This window comes from Microcebus murinus, chromosome 3 (assembly GCF_040939455.1).
Source record: "Microcebus murinus isolate Inina chromosome 3, M.murinus_Inina_mat1.0, whole genome shotgun sequence".
In the NCBI taxonomy this organism is placed as follows: domain Eukaryota; kingdom Metazoa; phylum Chordata; class Mammalia; order Primates; family Cheirogaleidae; genus Microcebus; species Microcebus murinus.
In genome coordinates, this window is record NC_134106.1 from 104,005,905 (window position 1) to 104,024,451 (window position 18,547).

General features: G+C 33.8%; 1 long non-coding RNA gene across 1 annotated transcript in view; it reads right to left on the reverse strand.

Moving 5' to 3' along the window:
- The window catches only part of LOC142869992 (uncharacterized), an 88,035-nt gene that overhangs the window by 35,994 nt on the left and 33,494 nt on the right, over window positions 1-18,547 (reverse strand). The window contains exon 3 of the long non-coding RNA XR_012918518.1: window positions 2,725-2,848. This is a non-coding gene — a long non-coding RNA (uncharacterized LOC142869992). The remainder of the gene's footprint in view (window positions 1-2,724; window positions 2,849-18,547) is intronic.

Consider the following 18,547-nt stretch of genomic DNA (forward strand, 5'->3'; position numbering starts at 1 on the left):
CACAGGCATCTGATATAGAAAATAGATCATGCTATCACATCACAGATTAATGTAAATATATTTATTCAAAGTGCCAAACTGGAATGACAAAGCAAACCACAGCACAACTTGCCAAATGGATATGAGCTATACAAGCTAATAACTATCTGAAATAGTATCAACCAGTATAATCTGTGACTCAGGCAGAGTGCAAATAGCACCAGCAGACACTTGTGAATCAGCCATTATTTCCTGTGAAAAGTATTTTTTTCTCTTACCATGATGACTTTGACTCAGAAAAGGAGTTTCCAGAACAGGAAATCAGCATATGTGGTTTACACTATTTATCCTTTATTCCACCTAAGAATATCACTTTCATATAGCAGGAAATTGAAAATGACTAAATCATTCTGTTCTTTATTATTTCACAGACATCATTTGATATATTTCCAATAATAACACTATGATATAAATCACTGATACTGATAGCTTTTAAATGCCAAAATCAGTGACCTTATTTTTTGCCTGTTTCCTTTATGTTCACGATGAATGAAGGTTAAAATAGAAAAGAAAGCAACGACTTTGTTTTAAAAGAAAAAGACTTCATCCTGTGATTTCCAAATCCTTGACACAGATAAGAATAGCAATCTAGGAGTAATGAAGAAAATGTAGAAAAGAATACTCAGGGTGACATAGAGGCAGATTCCAAAGAATGGCAGTATCAACCTTTCAGATATATAAATTGTCCCAGTCATCTGCAAAAGAAGCCAGTATTCTCTGTTCTGCATTAAGCAGTTCAAATAATGGTTCTTAGGAGAGAAAAAAAAATAAATCAAGGTGTAGCTCTTTTTAAAGAGCATTTGTTATTCAATGACCTCTGGCCAATCAGAAGGTTGCACATTCTGCTTTACATATACTTAAAATTTTATTCATAATTATGAAAAGTTCTCACATTTTGCTGTCACTTGTAAGCCCCAGAATAATTTCATATAATTTACATGAAGTTATCAAGATGGAAATGAATAAAAATTTCTTTTTCTATTGAGCTAGGAGATATAATTTATATCATTGAATTAGAATACAGAATGATTTTGTTCAAGTTAATTCAATATCAAACATTTAAAGAAACCATCTTTTATTTTCTTAATTTTAACTCAGTAAAATTATATCATTTAAAATATAAATTATTAACCTAAATGTAAAACATCCAAATATACTCATTGCATATTTCTTATTTCCAGGCACTGTGTCAAATATATGCTTCCTTACTTAATCTTTCCACTAGCTCTTTAAGGTCAATATCATTACCACATAAGGATAGCAAGGTTTAGAAAAGATAAATCAGTTACCCAAGAATGTACAACTACTAAGTGTAAAACTTAGGATTTGCACATCCATTTGTCTTAACTGATCACCTCAACACTTAATGCATGCCAATCCACAAAAAAAGTATCAACTCACTAAAAATACCTGTTTCAACTTGAGTTTTAGTAGCAAAAAAAATTATGTCCTCTAGAAGTTAAATGAATATTAATATGACCACAGTGAGCAATTTTTTATACCTGCAGATGGATTTATAGAATTAATTCTTAAATTTATTCACTACATATTATAAAATATCAATTGCTAATGCAAGATATAATTATAAAACATAACAGTATTTCTTATTTATTTAACACTAATAAAAATGTTCAAGAATAGGCTCCACACATACTCGCCATCAAACTGGCACTAACTGACCAACACTGTGGTGCTCACACAGTAGTAATATTCTCCAGGGATTAGGGGGTTGGAGGGGTAAACTCACAACTAATGGACACCATGAGCAGTGTAGAGGAGAAGGGCATGCCTCTAATCCCTGCTTAGGTGGGGCCAAGTCATAAAATGTAACCAAAATGTACCCTTATAATGTCATGAAATAAGGAAAAAAAAAAAAACTATTCAATACATTGTCTTAATTCTAAACCTTCTATTTTATTTTTTGAATTGAATTTCTTCTTTACAGGATAATCTCATACATTCATCAAATTTAAGAAAATGGGGTCTGACCCAAATAAAATGAGTCCTCAGGATTAAAAATGCTGGATTATTTCTACAACGTTTGAAAGACACTAGAACCTGAGAAGTTGTTTTTGTTTATTTGGGTAATTTTTGTCATCCAAATTCCAAAGGAACATCAGAAAGAGATTATAACCTTGAGATTTTACTTTGAACGTCTCACCAGATTGACGATATAATTAAACTGCAAATCCAAATATGAGAAGCTATTTTCATTCCCTGGGATTTGCTGACTCAGTCACTTTCATATAAAGCATAATAATATTCCCCTCTTAGCTAAATATCTAAACACAAAAATAGAAATTCTCAACACTTAAAACTTCATGAAATTTTCATTTTCTCTAACATCTCAACAGCCATATGAATTATTGGAATTATATGCCTCTAATAAGATATTTATAACCACATACCTGCTGTTACAAAGTACTACTGAATTCATATAAAACTGCTAATAAAGTCTTAATTATAATGCTCAATACTGGTGTTATCCCTAAGAAATAATACAGTGATTACCACAAATAAATGCAAATGCAACTACTTTGCAAAAAATTAAGTTATACAGTATATAATATGATAATATTTAGAATTTTACCCTGAACTTTCTTTCAGTTATTAAGTAAAATAGCCAAAAATGTGAGTCAATTCCTATGTAGCTGTTTACTTTCAATTTTCATAGTATAGTTCTACCTTTGAACTTTGTAGTTAAAGCATGTTTTAGTTCTTGTAATCTTCAGATCAGTCTTCTGATGGTTTTGAGGGGCAAATGCACTGAAGTGGACTTCATATTGTACATGTCCTTCCTGGGAGTAGTCTAGAGGGAAAAGAAAGATCTTTATCTTTGGAGTCATTCAGATCTAGCTTAAAATCTCTGTTCTCTCAATTACTAACTATATACTCTATGGCAAGGCAATTAATAATCTGAAATTTGAGATAATATACAAAAGAGAGAAATTGATGCCTACTATGTACACAGCATTATTTGTCAAAAATATTGGAGACAATCTAGGTCTCACATATTTGTTGAATGCATTTGAGAACAAGGAAAATTCTTAGCTAGAGAGTTCTTAGCTAGTTCTTAGCTAGAAAATTCTAGCTATTCTTAGCTAGAAAATTCTTAGCTAGTGAAGGTTACCAGAAATCAGGTGTCAGAAAGAATGGAACATAATCCTTGGCAATTTAAAGCAACTATCAGGTCTTAGTTTCTCTTTTTTTATTACTTCCTTTTGTCATGAATATTCTTATGATTCCTAGATTGCTTGCTTTTTTTTTTGTATGTCAAAAGATCACTCATCTATATGAATTATCCAAATTTATCATTTTTTAATCATTTTCTTTGTTTAAAATTATTGAGTCTACAGGAGTAGTTCATGAGGTTGTCTAACAAAGTGCTGTTTAAAATTTTGTAGAGAAACTTTACTGAAGTACATGTTGAATATTTTTTCTTGGGATACCTTGGCATGGCCAAAAATATTAGTTATTATTTTAAATATTTTCAGTTATGTAAATTTTACCAATATACATTTTTCATGTCTAATCCTAAACCACTTGTTTTCTCACTAGTTGTGTGTGTGTGTGTGTGTGTGTGTGTGTGTACTTTGGTTGCAGGAATCAGAAACTGCTTTCAAATCAGCTTTTAAAATAATGGGAACTTATTATATAAAATGAATGAAAACTCAGTTTTTATTGAATAGGTCAAACAATGTAGTCAGGGTTCAATTTCATCTATATACATCCTAGCTCATCACTTTGTTTTGGATTCTTTCCTGGGAAACTCCCATTTAACATCTGAGAAGTATCTGCCTAGTATTTCCCAAGATTACATTATTACATTCTTCTGTGTTCAAATCCAGCACAAAGAAAAGAAATTAAAGAAAATCCACAAGCCTTATTAGATTTATAAATAGGGAACAGAGTACTTTAATTGTTTTATGTCAATCAGTCATATTTCTGAATATAAGGGTGATATTTCTGAATATAAGGGTGATATAATTGTGATATTCAATCACAATTAAACTACATAGCTGGAAAATATGAACTGAGGTTATAAAAAATAATTGGCAACCAATAAATATAAATCTCAGTCTAACTATTTGGCCACCCAATTAAAAAATTCTCTTCTCATAAATGACTTCTAAAAATATATCTAAGAATACACACACATACACACACACAAACACACAGACACATATACAAACACTTAACTCCTCTTAAAAGGAAGGAAAAATATGATGTTATTATATTCAATTTTATACCCAGGATTTCTGTGGATGATATGCAAACCATGCTTCTTTGTGAAATTTGGCTGTAGCTTACCATGGTCTGACAATCTATCATTAAATAAATAAGTTTAACTAGGCCTAGCACTTCCAATATATTCATATGGAAAAAGCATATGGAAAGTATAATAAGACACTCATTTGGAGAAACTTAATGGTCACTAGTTCATAACAGATATCACTTGCAGTTGAAATAAAATAAGAAGCTATTCCTATGCTATCATTAAAGTGGTGTTTTGTTTTGTTTTGTTTTACAATCTAAGACTTTTGGTTGTGTTTTCTGGAAGATTCTAGCTTAGTCATTGCATTTCATTCTTGTTGATTCTTCTTTCCTTGAGAAATTTCTTTAAATGGTTGCCTCTATTTCCTCTGCCACTATTCCCTCTGTTCCATAGGCCACTTTAGGTCTGTTCAAATTTTAGGGGCCGGGGATTGCTATAGGTCTTAAGAAATCATCTACTCTGACAGCCAAAAGTGGGTTATCCTTGACAATAGAATGTATAGAAAAACTGAATAGATTTCTATTCTATTTATGATCAATTCCAGAGGTATTTTTAAGGTTAATTTTTGGTCTAGGAAAGGCATCTTGAGTGACTCTTTTTAAAAAAAAAAAAACATATAAATGTGTCCCTTATCATTCTTTCAGACTTCATTTTCCTGGAATTTGCCTCCAATGATAACAATTATGATAATTTCACCTGTACCTATGTGTAATTCTGGTTGCACTGTTAAAATTATCCTGTTTGCCATCAATAATGGTATTTTCCAAGCATAGAAAGATTATTACATGTTTGTGAAATATCTATGGGGCCAGGTTCTTCCTAGAGTCCCAAGGTTTTCTTTTCTGATTTTCCATCTCTCAGGGTTTTCTAACTGCCCTAGGTTCCAGATTAGTTCATTCAGGTGCCTTTGTTTATAGTCCCTGGCTAGAAAACTCTCCACTAAAAAAGCTATATTTTTTTTCACTCTATTACTCCAGTGGCCAGTTTTGTAGTATGCTTTCTTTTATTCTAAGAAGTTGCTAAAAGATGCAAGAAATATTCAGCAAACTCCAAAGGTGTGAAATTGTCCTACTAAATTTCCTAATGTTGTAGTCTAAGGTGACACATGAACTGTGTTCTCAGTTACATTAATCCATATCTTATAAAGGTAGAAAATGGATTGCTGATTCCTCTAAGATGATCACTGCTTTCACCAGACAGAAAGGAAACAGTGTGGCAGGATATCATTTCGACTTCAATAAGCTCACTCCAAACACTCCTTCAGTGCAAGCAAGTATATACAATACTACTGTAAAACCATAAAAAAAACTTATAATAACTAGAATCTACAAAGAACTCAAGCAAATCAGCAAGAAAATATCAAAGAACCCTTTTAAACAGTGGGCAAAAGGCATGAACAGAAGCTTGTCAAAAGAAGAGAGACTAATGGTCAATAAACATACGAAAAAATGCTTAAAGTCCCTAATCATCAGAGAAATGCAAATCAAAACCACAATGAGATATCACCTAACCCAGTGATAATGGCTTTTATTAAAAATTTACCCCAAAATTGATGCTGGCTTGGATGCAGAGAGAAATAAACACTTGTGCCTTGTTGGTCAGACTGCAAACTAGTTCAACCTCTAATGGGACTACAAACTAGTTCAACCTCTATTGAACCTCTAGTCCAACCTCTATTCAACCTCTGTTTCTATTCTATAGAAACAGTACTCCATAGAAACAGTATGGAGATTCCTCAAAGAACTTAAAGTAGGTCTACCATTTGATCCATTGATACCACTACTGGGTATTTACCCAAGGGGAAAAAAGTCATTAAATCAAAAATACATGGGCATTAGAATGTTTATTGCAGCACAATTCACAATCACAAAGATGTGGCATTAGCCCAAGTGCCCATCAATTCATGAGTGGATTAACAAAATGTAGTATATATATACCGTGGAGTACTACTCAGCCATAAAAAATTAATTAATACATTTTGCAACAATCTGGATGGAACTGGAGACCATCCTCCTAAGTGAGGTATCGAAAGAATGGAAAAATAAACACCACATGTACTCACCATTAAATTGGAACTAAGCAATCAGCACTCATGTGTATAGATGGGACTAAAACTGAATGGAAATCATGCAGGAGGGATGGGGAGGAGGGGATGGGTGAAATCATACCTATTGGGTACAAAATACAGTATCAGGCTGATGGTACACTTACAACTTTGACTCAAGCAGTACAAAAGCAATCCATGTCACCAAAACATTTGTACCCCAATAATATTCTAAAATAAAATAAAATAAAAAATATATTTAAAAAAAACCTCTCATATGATATGCCCTAAGGCTCAAAATCCCCTGGACTAAGCCAAGGCCAAAAGATTCAGAAGAAGTTTATTTTTCCTAAGTATAAGATTAAAATTAACATGGATTGGGGATAAAAAGAAGAGAGTGAAGGCGTATGTGGCCAATTGAGTAGCACACCAAGAAACCATGAGCTTACACCAGAGAAGAAACAGCCTGGCATGCAATGTTTGATCAATGCCTTGGAAAATGAATAAATGCTGAGTTGATTCACTTGTTAGTTACCAGTGAGGATCTTTGTATCTGAGACTGTTAGTATTTGCCACACATTAGATGCACAGCTTAACTACATTTCATAGTCTCCTTTGATGTTAGGATTGATCACATCCCTCAGATTTAACCAAAGAAATATGGGAGGACATGGCCTAACCTCCATTAACCCCAAATAAGCAACCACTTGCAATAAGTTATTCCATGTGTCTTCACACTCCCTACTAAAGGGATAGGGAAAACCATGCAATCTAGAAAGTTATATGTTGCAGAACACAGAATGGTCTTCATCTTGGGTTTCTGAATATGCAAAGCAGGCCGTCTCACTCACCTGAATACTGTCCAAGACTGCTATGTAGGCAAGAAATAAATTTCTGTTGTATGTACTCATTATAAGTTTGAATCTAATTGGCATTTTGCTTAGCCTACACTAATACAGACATTATTTAGCTTGACTGTCACATGGTGGATAATGATAAAACTGACAGCAGAGACTGGAAAGGATTCCCATGTCATACATTGATTAAAAACACTGAAAGCACTTGATCACACTGTGACTTCAGTAATTCAAAAGGCAAAGAGTCTACCTTTAGTGTAGTTCCAGGGGAAGAGATCCAATAGAGCCCATCCAGATAGAATGTTAGTGTTGCTGCCTTTAGCAAAGTTTTAATAAAAAGAAATTAGCTCCAGTAAGAACTTGCTGTTTGAGAGCAGAGATCTAAGGGGATAAGAGTCAAGGAATTAAAAGCTTTTTTGAGGTGGAAAGTCAACTGCTCCTAGGCTCCCAGCTTCAGAATATAACGTTTTCTATCCAATCGTGTTATTTTATTTGGTCTCAAAGTTAAATTGACTCCTATTAAAATGAAAGAGACTTGAGGACAAAGAAAAAAAGATAAAAATGGGTCTAAGTATTCTTTCCTGGAAATAAATTTAGTAAAAATTACTGGCATATGGAACTGAATGGAGGGAAGAAAGATCAGAAGTCTATTGAGGTCTTTTTGAAGGAAACCATGAACGTGAACAAAAAGACCTGTGACTGTGAAAACCTGGGTTGAACAACCTGGCACAGAGTATATTCCCTAACATCCACTTCAGCTGTGGCTGCACAAATAATGGGCAAGAGAGGGACTCCAGTAGATAGAGCTGGAACATAATAGTAGACCCCAGATGCAATCTTAACTTTGGAGAAAAGCTCTATTTTTCATAGAATGCTGGAGAAAAGAGATAGTAGAAAAGAAGGTTAAAGCTCAAGCTACAAGGTAGAAAATCAATGTAAACTCTTGGTACTACGGAATAAACCAGCATGAAAGTAGACAAGAACATACTCAAGAATTAATTGTTGTCAAATCTTCAGTTTAAAATCTTGATGAGAGCTAGAATAATATGCCTTATTTATCCCCAGCCCCCTAGAATGCTAAAATGGGGAAATTCTAGAGAAAACTGGGATAAGTTGGTCATTGGGTAAATATATAAATAAATGATTAAGGAAATTTCTAGGGGCATAATGAGATGAGCCTACATCAAGATTGGTGTATATTAGTTTCAGCCACGTTAAAGGATTTTCTATGATGAAGGGAAAATTACATAATCTGAGATGTCTGATACAATAGACACTATATACCTGTGGCTATTGAACGCTTGAAATATGGCTAATACAACTGATAACTTGACTATTAAGTTAATTTAATTAATCCAAATGTAAAATTAAATAACCATGTATGAGCATTTGAGTTGAGCTATCATATTTCTAGAATAAGAGATGATCATAGACATATTTATTTATTTCAGTTACAATCTTATCATGATCGAAATAACCTTCATTTGAAGGCAAGTCTTCTCTTTCAATTAACATCTGTTCATTCATGTATTGAACCTGTCCTTTCTTGTCTTACAGGGTACTAGTTAGCAGTTTTAAAGACAGAAAGTATCTTCTAAAGCCTAATTGAAGAGGAGATAACAGGATATTATTTTGCTTCATGTTCACAGAATACAGTCAGAATTTCAGGACATAACTTTGTCCTATGTAATTCCATCAAAAATTTTTATTATTTGGCCTCGCGCTTTCCTCCTAGCCTGATTTCCAATTATTCTTCCAAATAGTCTTTATATTGTAGATGAATCTCACTATTCTACTTGGAAATCATTCCCTCAGCTGTAACCAACCTATCATATATTTCTCTTTCTCCCTCTACCCTCCTCCTCTATTTTTAAAAAATAAAACCTTTATTTTCTATTTTAAAAACAGTCAAAGATCATCTTCTCTTTTCAATTTCCATCTCTCTCAAATTCAAAAAAATCAATTTTCCTACTTTGTAATTTAATAATTCTTACACATAACTATTATGGTATTTATCATCATTTATCATGTATTTCTATTGATTTATGAATGACTTTTCCCTTTAACCTCTGAATTTCTTGAGATCCTGTTGACCTTTAGGTTTGAAACCTTAGGTTGAATTTTCATTCAAACACATTTTTCTGATAACAGCACATTCATTTTGCTACCCTGTTACCAACATTAGACTCTCTCTTATAATCATTGCCCTTTGCAAATTTGGGGTACAATGGAGAATATTCTGTCAAAAAAAATCTTAGCATACTTAATTGACCCCAGGGACCTGCTAACCTACTCAGGAATAGATGAAGTTTCAGTCTGTCTCAACCCAGATTCAGAGTAGGAAATATAATTTATGAAGATTTTATAAATAATATTTCCCTGTTTTAAATATTCTCTTAACTACTTTTGCCTATACTAAAATGTTCTCACAACTACTCAGTTTGACAGTTCCCATCTAGCCATTATATCTTTAGCACTATATCAATACATCCCATAATGTGCAACCACAGTCACACACAAGAAATTTTGCCTTTACTGAAGTCCCTAGAGTCATATTGTCATTCCATATTCTACCAAATCAGAGGCTAATACTATGTGATTCAGGAGGCCTATGGGACATGCTCATTCCAGAAATCCAGTATGAAATGTGATTCCCTCCAAGTCTTCCTGTTTGACATTCATACATTAGAAACTATAAATTATCAAAATATTCTAGGGTAGCAAGGAAAAATATGAGTATTTTCACCTTTCTGTTATCTATAACCTAATCCCATGAGCCATAAACAAACCCAGGCAAAAATCTAAAATGTCTTCAGATCCCATTTTCTAATGTCAGACAACTCTACTGTGAAGCAAAATAAATATATTGGCCTTGTTTGTCTTGGGATAATTGTATCATTTGGTTAATTAGAAAAAGAAAATATATCCAAGTCAAATTACTTCTACCTTTAGCTTTCGTCTCTCCATGCATATGATTTCAGGACCTCTGTAAATCTTGCTGCTTCTCAAGAATTTAACACAATGTCTAAGTAAAGGGTAAAGGTGAGGGTTCACAAAGTTTTCATCCTTCTCAATCTTCTGTTTGATCGGTTTTTATTTCTGAACAAGTTCTGTCCTATGAATTATTGTTTGGATCATGGAATTTGGGGACAACTCACTAATTCACTAGTTTGTTTTTGTTGCACAGATTTCACAATACCAAGCATTTTTGGTCAGGAACTAGTGTGAGTCTTGTTTACTTCTATTATATTACCCAAGTAATTACCAAGTGGTTCAATAGTTCAATTCTGTGACAGTAAACTTTTTAATTACTACTACTAATTCAGCGTGTCCCATTACTGTCAAGTTCAAGTTTCATTAGATCCTTAGAAGTATTGATGCCAAATGGAATTTCTATTTATTTATTTTATTTTATTTTAATTTCAACATATTATTGGGGTACCAATGTTTAATTTACATATATTGCCTTGAGCCAGAGCTTCAAGCTTGACCATCCCCCAGATGGTATGCATTGAAGTCAGATGGAATTTCTAAATGTTGATCAAATAACAAAGAATATAGCTCCTCATACTTACTATCCACTTGCAATATTTACCATATTATCCTTGTCTGAAGAATTGAACTATTATGCAAAAAGAGAGGTTTTTCTCTATGTATTTTCTTTTCAATTGGATAATTATTAAGTATAAACAAAAGTGAATCTGGTAGATACTAATATTGATATTGAGTTAGGGTTGATTATTTCAAAATATTTTTTCAAACACTTTTCAAGTATATAGTACCTATCTAGCCAGTACACCGTCCTAGAACTTGTCATGAGAAATTGGAGTCAAATACAAGAAAGTTTGTATTTCCCAGGGTCCCTGGAGTCATATTGACATTCTAATATCTACCAAATCACTAGCTTTGCTCACCAAACTTACATTGTCTTATGTTTAATGCAAGCTCTCTTTATACCTGAATTACCTTTCATTTTTCTTTCCCCTTTCTTTCCTTATCCATTGTAAAGTAGTAACTATGAAAATGTGATCCATGTTGCATATGTCTTAATTCTGTGTTGTGCTCTAAATCTTAATTGCCAAATAATGCCCAATCCTGTTATGGGAGGGTTTGCAGAAATATAATTTAGATAAATTTGATTTGGGCAGTAGATAGAATCCCATGTGGGAAATGAGAGGAGTGAGCAGTAAAGATACAATAACAAAAGTCAGATGACTTTATGTACTCTAATATTTGTCATTTTTAAAATGTGTCTTTATGTTTTTTTCTGTATTTTTCATATGTCAGGCTATTTTGGCAAGGATTGTTTAAATCAGTGGTTTTTTTTTGTTTTTTTTTTGTTCTTTTTTTTTTTTTAATTATTTTTTTTTATTTTGGTATATTATGGGGGTACAGATTTTAAGGTTTCAATAAATGCCCATTTCCTCCCCTCCCCCCAAAAGTCTGAGTCTCCATCATGACCATCCCCCAGATGGTGCACATCTCACTCACTATGTATGTATATACCCGCCCCTCTCCCCCCTCCCACCTGCCCAATACCCTATTACTGTAGCACCTATGTGTCCACTTAGGTGCTACTCAGTTAATACCAGTTTGCTGGAGAATATATCTGGTGCTTGTTTTTCCATTCTTGGGATACTTCACTTAGTAGTATGGGTTCCAGCTCTAACCAGGAAAATATAAGGTGTGCTATATCACCATTGTTTCTTAGAGCTGAATAGTACTCCATGGTATACATATACCACATTTTATTAATCCATTCTTGGATTGATGGGCACTTGGGCTGTTTCCACAGCCTTGCAATTATGAATTGTGCTGCTATAAACATTCGAGTGCAGGTGTCTTTTTTGTAGAGTGTCACTGGATCATTTAGGTAGATGCCCAGCAATAGGATTGCTGGATCAAATGGTAGATTCACTTGTATCGCTTTAAGGTATCTCCATATTGCTTTCCACAGAGGTTAGACTACTTTGCAGTCCCACCAGCAGTGTAGGAGTGTTCCTCTCTCTCCGCAACCACGCCAGCATTTATTGTTTGGAGATTTTTTGATAAAGGCCATTCTCACTGGGGTTAAGTGATATCTCATTGTGGTTTTGATTTGCATTTCCCTGATGATTAGAGATGTTGAGCATTTCTTCATATGTTTGTTGGCCATTCTTCTGTCTTCTTTAGAAAAATTTCTGTTCAAGTCCTTTGCCCACTTTTTAATGGGGTTATTTGATTTTTTCTTCCTAATTTTTGTGAGTTCTAAGTATATTCTAGTTATCAGTCCCTTATCGGATGCATAGGATGCAAAAATTTTCTCCCATTCTGTAGGTTGTCTGTTTACTTTCATGACTATTTCTTTGGCTGTGCAGAAGCTTTGTAGTTTGATCATGTCCCATTTATTTATTTTTGTTGCTGCTGTGATTGCCTGCACTTGAGTCACTGGTATGTCCAAAGCCTACTGAATCTTTAAACTGCAACTTACAAATCTGCATTTTTATCAAGACCACTCACCCTCTCTTGACTCTGAAGTACAAAGGAAGTTAATAACACCTAGCCCTGACTTCTCTGGGGGAATTTACTTGGAAAGATTACAATTTAAGGTAAGAATATTTGAGAAACTAATATCAGCTGACCGTCTCATGACCCATATTAGATAGTCAGGGGACAACCAAATTTGTGTATAATAGCTTTTATTTACTTTTCTTATTCTAAATTAGAGATCAGAACATGATGGCATTGCAACACAGGAGACGATTTGAAAGATTCTACTTGGGTGTTTCCTTTGTATTTTAAAGTTGCTTATAAATGATTGCTATTTATAAATATGTAGTTTTTAGTATTCGTTATATCATAACGTGATTTTTGCATAAATTATTACTCAGGTAAATCTAAAATATGGCATTGATATTCTTATCCCAACGTAGCCACTTCTTCATTTCAATATTTTTGAATTTCTACTATGAACTAGAAATGATTTAGATTTTGAAGAACAAAACAAATAAAAACCTTTGCCTTCATAAAGCTTAGATTCTATTCTGAGAAGGTAGGAAATAAATACAGAAGTAAGGCATATTATATATTAAGGTAATGAATGGTTTAAAGAAAGATAATTTAAGAAAGTTGAAATAGGAGATTATCATTTGCACCATAACCCAGAAACTGAAGCATGACTCTTAACGTTAGTAATAGACTTTCTCAGAAGTACTGAAAAAAAAAAATGTTCACAAAGAGACCCTCAGAAAGAAGAAATAAATAATATGACCCAGCTTCTCAGCCTGATGAATAAATATTTGTCTATTTTGGGGATCTTGGCCATAATAGAAAAAGAGGAAGGGAACATTTACATCACCTCTTCTCTATAATATACGTATTTTTCTTTCTTATCCCTCTCATCACTGTATTCATTTCCATTTTATATTTCCTTTCATTTTTACAAAGTTGGACACTATCTCATTTTGGGCTTGACATCCCACGTAAACCATTGATTTTCGCTCACTATACTCCCATCTTCTTTGCACCCAATAAAATATTACTACATTGCTTAATTTACTTCATAACCAATTCTCTCTGTAAAATACCTATTTCTCAATTGTCAATATATTCCCCCAAATAATTATTATATTAACATATGTTCTTTTTATGGGGAGACTCAACATACATTACTATATCACTGTAGTTAAAAATGATTACATAAACCACTAAAACATTTAAGCCAAGACTAGCCACAATAAATGCAAAGAAGCAATTTATAGAAATATATATGAATATTAATTGATAGAAATTGATCTGCAAAAATAGACAAAAGTAAAATAATAGCTAATATTACTAGCTATTACTATAGCTAGTAATATTAGCTATAAAAAAGGATCTGTTTTGTTCTCACTTTTGCCATCCCAGAATAGATTGTAATTTAGTTGCCTGCATTATTGCAATGACTTTCTGTCTGAATTACTAGATTCCAGAACATTACTCTTTCATCCAATACGCTTTGCATTTTTGACAGATTTTTGAGAAATTCAACTTTTTATATATAAATTTTATTTTTTCTATATGAAACTATAAATTTTCTTCTGCCATGCTATGAAAAACCTTTATAATTAGACTATACAAATATATTTCCATTACTATCAAATAAAAAATTTAAACACCACTACATGGTAATATCTCAACTGATGCTTTTGGCTCTTTTCATGTAAAGGTAGATGGCATTTACAATGGGCATGAGATACAGGGGTTAGAATCACTAAAATATAAAGTAGGAGAAAAGTACATTTTGTTGGTTTGCTGGCTCAATTTTTGATGAGACATATCTCATCTTTAATATCTTTGATATCTTTTAGGGCAGAGATCCTTAGCTATTTCAATGATTCAAAAGCCTATTCCTGAAAATACTTATTAGAAATATAATCTCTGGTTCATGTCATGGCCCACTGTATATGTATGTATGCCTTTGTGTGTGTGTGTGTGTGTGTGTGTGTGTGTGTGTGTGTGTGTGAGAGAGAGAGAGAGAGAGAGAGAGAGAGAGAGAGAGAGAGAGATATTTAGAAAAGGTCTCATGCAATTCTATAATAGGTTAGTGGCAGAATGACTTTCATTCTTTCATAATATTAATATTTCCTAAGTTATCTTCTCTCTTTCCCTTCGTGTACTATTCCTTTAGGAAAAAAGAGTAATTCATTCCATTGGTAAATTGGTAAATCATGTATGCATGTATGCATATACTGTTAAAAGTCTTTCTCCCAATCTCTTTGACATCTAACAAATCTCAGAAAACTGATTCTAATTGACAATATTCAAATGGAACAAAGTCTTGGATTGTGGAAGACACCGATGCCATGCATTTTGAGAAGATGTAAAAATATTATAATGACTGTGCATTGTTGAAAATATTAATTTGAACAATAACAAACTTGTATTTCAATTATTATCATTTTCAAGCAATGAGGGAGACAATAAAACTCTGTAACTTGTATCTCTAAAGCACAATAAAAATCAGAAAGAAAAGAAACAAAACAGAATGATACTGTTTTTTATTATTATTATAATTTTTATTTTAGCATATTATGGGGTACAAGTGTTAAGGTTACTTATATTGCCCATGCCCCCCTCCCCCCTAGAGTAAGAGCTTCAAGCATGTCCATCCCCCAAACATTGCACATCTTACTCATTGTGCTTGTAAACACCCATCCCCTCCTCTCCCCTCCCACCCTCCCAACACCCGATAAATGTTACTTCTATATGTCCACTGTTTTTGAAATGAACTGAGAACAAGGTGCACCATAGGCTTAGGAACTGAGGTATAGGGTTTTTTTTTAGTGTATTATGGGGGTACAAGTGTTAAGATTACTTATATTGTCCATGCCCACCCTCCCCCCTCGAGTAAAAGCTTCAAGCATGTCCATCCCCCAAACGTTGCACTTCTTACTCGTTGTGGTTGTATATACCCGGATCTTCCTCCCCCCTCCCACCCTCCTGACACCCGATAAATGTTACTCCTATATGTCCACTTAGGTGTTGGTCCGTTAATACCAATTTGCTGATGAGTACATGTGGTGCTGGTTTTTCCATTCTTGAGATACTTCACTTAGTAGAATGGGTTCCAGCTGTATCCAGGAATATACAAGAGGTGCTATATCACCGTTGTTTCTTAAAGCTGAGTAGTACTCCATGGTATACATATACCACATTTTATTAATCCACTCATGAATTGATGGGCACTTGGATTGTTTCCATAGCTATGCAATTGTGAATTGTGCTGCTATAAATATTCGAGTGCAGGTGTCTTTTTCATAAAGTGACTTTTGATCTTTTGGGTAGATGCCCAGTAGTGGAATTGCTGGATCAAATAAATGGTAGATCTACTTGTATTGCTTTGGGGTATCTCCATATTGCTTTCCACAGAGGTTGAACTTGTTTGCAGTCCCATCAGCAGTGTAAGAGTGTTCCTTTCTCTCTGCATCCAAGCCAGCATTTGTTGTTCGGGGACATTTTTTTTCCACTTCTTTTTTATATTTATTTATTTATTTTTCCCAAATTCTGTGGGTACAAATATTGTTAGGGTTACATATCTTGCCCCTGCCCCCCTCCCCACCCCGCTCTGCCAGAGTTTCAAGCGTGTCCAGTCTTTAAGTGGTGCGCCCTGCACCCACCATGAAAGTGCGTACCCTTCCACTTCTCCCCCCTTCCACCTGTTCACCTCCCATTAACAAATTATTTTTCCCTAAAAAGGGATAGAGGTAATCCTTTTCCCCCTACAATGCTCATTACATCCTTAAGATGTGGGTCTCTTCCCCTCAGATCCCTGTTGAACACTACAATTATTTGAACACCATAGTTTTAGGCTGTCATTTTGATAAAAGCCATTCTCACTGGAGTTAAGTGATATCTCATTGTAGTTTTGATTTGCATTTCCCTGATGATTAGAGATGTTGAACATTTTTTCATATGTTTGTTGGCCATTATTCTGTCTTCTTTTGAGAAGTTTCTATTTATGTCCTTTGCCCATGTTTTGATAGGGTTGTTTGATTTTTTTCTTGCTGATTTTCCTGAGTTCTAAATAGATTCTAGTTATCAGCCCTTTATCAGATGTGTAGCTTGCAAAAATTTTCTCCCATTCTGTGTGTTGTCTGTTTGCTCTCTTGATAGTTTCTTTGGCTGTGCAGAAGCTTTTTAATTTCATTAGGTCCCATTTATTTATTTTTGTTGCTGTTGTGATTGCCTTTGGGGTCTTCTTCATAAATTCTTTGCCTAGGCCAATGTCCTTGCAGGTTAGATGTGTTTCCTGGATACTTGGCTTGTGTTTTTTTTTTTATCCATTCGGCTAGCCTATGTCTCTTGAGTGGGGAGTTCAAGCCATTCACATTTATTGAGATAACTGATATGTGGGGAAGATTTCTGTTCATTATGTTGGGTTGAACTTTGTTGCTTTGTTTTCTCTCTTGAGCCATTGTAGTGTCTGGGCTTTGATCTTTAGCTTTGAGTAGATTTGCATTTGTGTTTATTGTGCTGATCCGTGGGTAACACTGTTTTGAGTACTTCTTGAAGGGCTAGTCTTGTCTTGGTGAATTCCCTCAGTATTTGCTTATCTGAGAATGTCATGATTTCTCCTTCATATACAAAACTTAGTTTTGCAGGGAATAAGATTCTAGGCTAGGCATTGTTCTGTTTCAGAAGAGTGAGAATGGGGGCCCAGTCTCTCTTGCTTGTAAAGTTTCAGTAGAGAAGTCTGATGTTATTCGAATTGGCTTTCCCTTGTATGTTACTTGCTTCTTTCATCTTACAGCTCTTAGAAGGGCCTCTTTAGTTGATATTTTGGTCAGTCTGATGACTGCATGTAATGATATCTTCCTGTTTGCATTGAATCTCCCAGGGGTCCTCTGAGGTATAGGTTTTTAAATTTAGGTTTATGCAGGTATATTTTCTTATCTAAATTAGACTAGTTTTATTTCTATTACTTCTCTTCCAGCACCTAAATTCTGGAATTCTGTGACTATGTGTAGATAGTAAAGTATCCACTGCATGTAACGTATAGTTGATGGTTTATAACTATGAAAAAACACCTATTCATATTTTCCAGATACAGAATGGGCTCTAATACAATAAATGGAGGATCCCTCTAGAAGAAATGTTAAGGTTATCTGACAGAAGACACAGATACTAAGTCTTTTGTCCCTTCAACTTGTTTCTACAAAAAATTATAAAATAAATGTCATTGACATTAAATATTACGTTTAAGACATAGGCAAGTAAGTATGCTTAAATGCACTACTAAAGATAATTTTAAAATATCATCATCAAGATGTGGTTGTGATTTCATTCGAGTTTGTGTTTTGCATTAGTTGACGCAGGTAAATCTTTCAACTAATGATGTCAAAGTTTAATGCTGACTAATGGATAGTTCAAGTAATTCTACACTGAAATGGTCACATATGACACTATTATATTCTTTCTGGATGCTTTAAACATCTAGAACTCTGGTCAAAGAAGGAAGATGATAGAAGACAGTGACTAACAGCAGCACCCATAAATAATGATGGGATTTTAAATTCATAGTTTAAACCTATAGATTGTGACTGACACTGATGAAAACAAATAAGAAATACCCAAGAAAACTGGGAAGAAAATAGTCACACTAAACTCAGAGTTTCTATCCTCTCATTTCAAGATAGTCTAAGGCATTTAGAATTTCACATATACTTTTAGCATTTTCTTCTTTGCCTAACAATGCTTGTTTTCATAGTCCATCACTTATAGTAGCAGAATAATGGTTTCCCAATACATGTGCAAATCCTAAACCCCAAAACCTATGAATGTGGTGGGTTACATGGTGAGGGGTAATAAGAT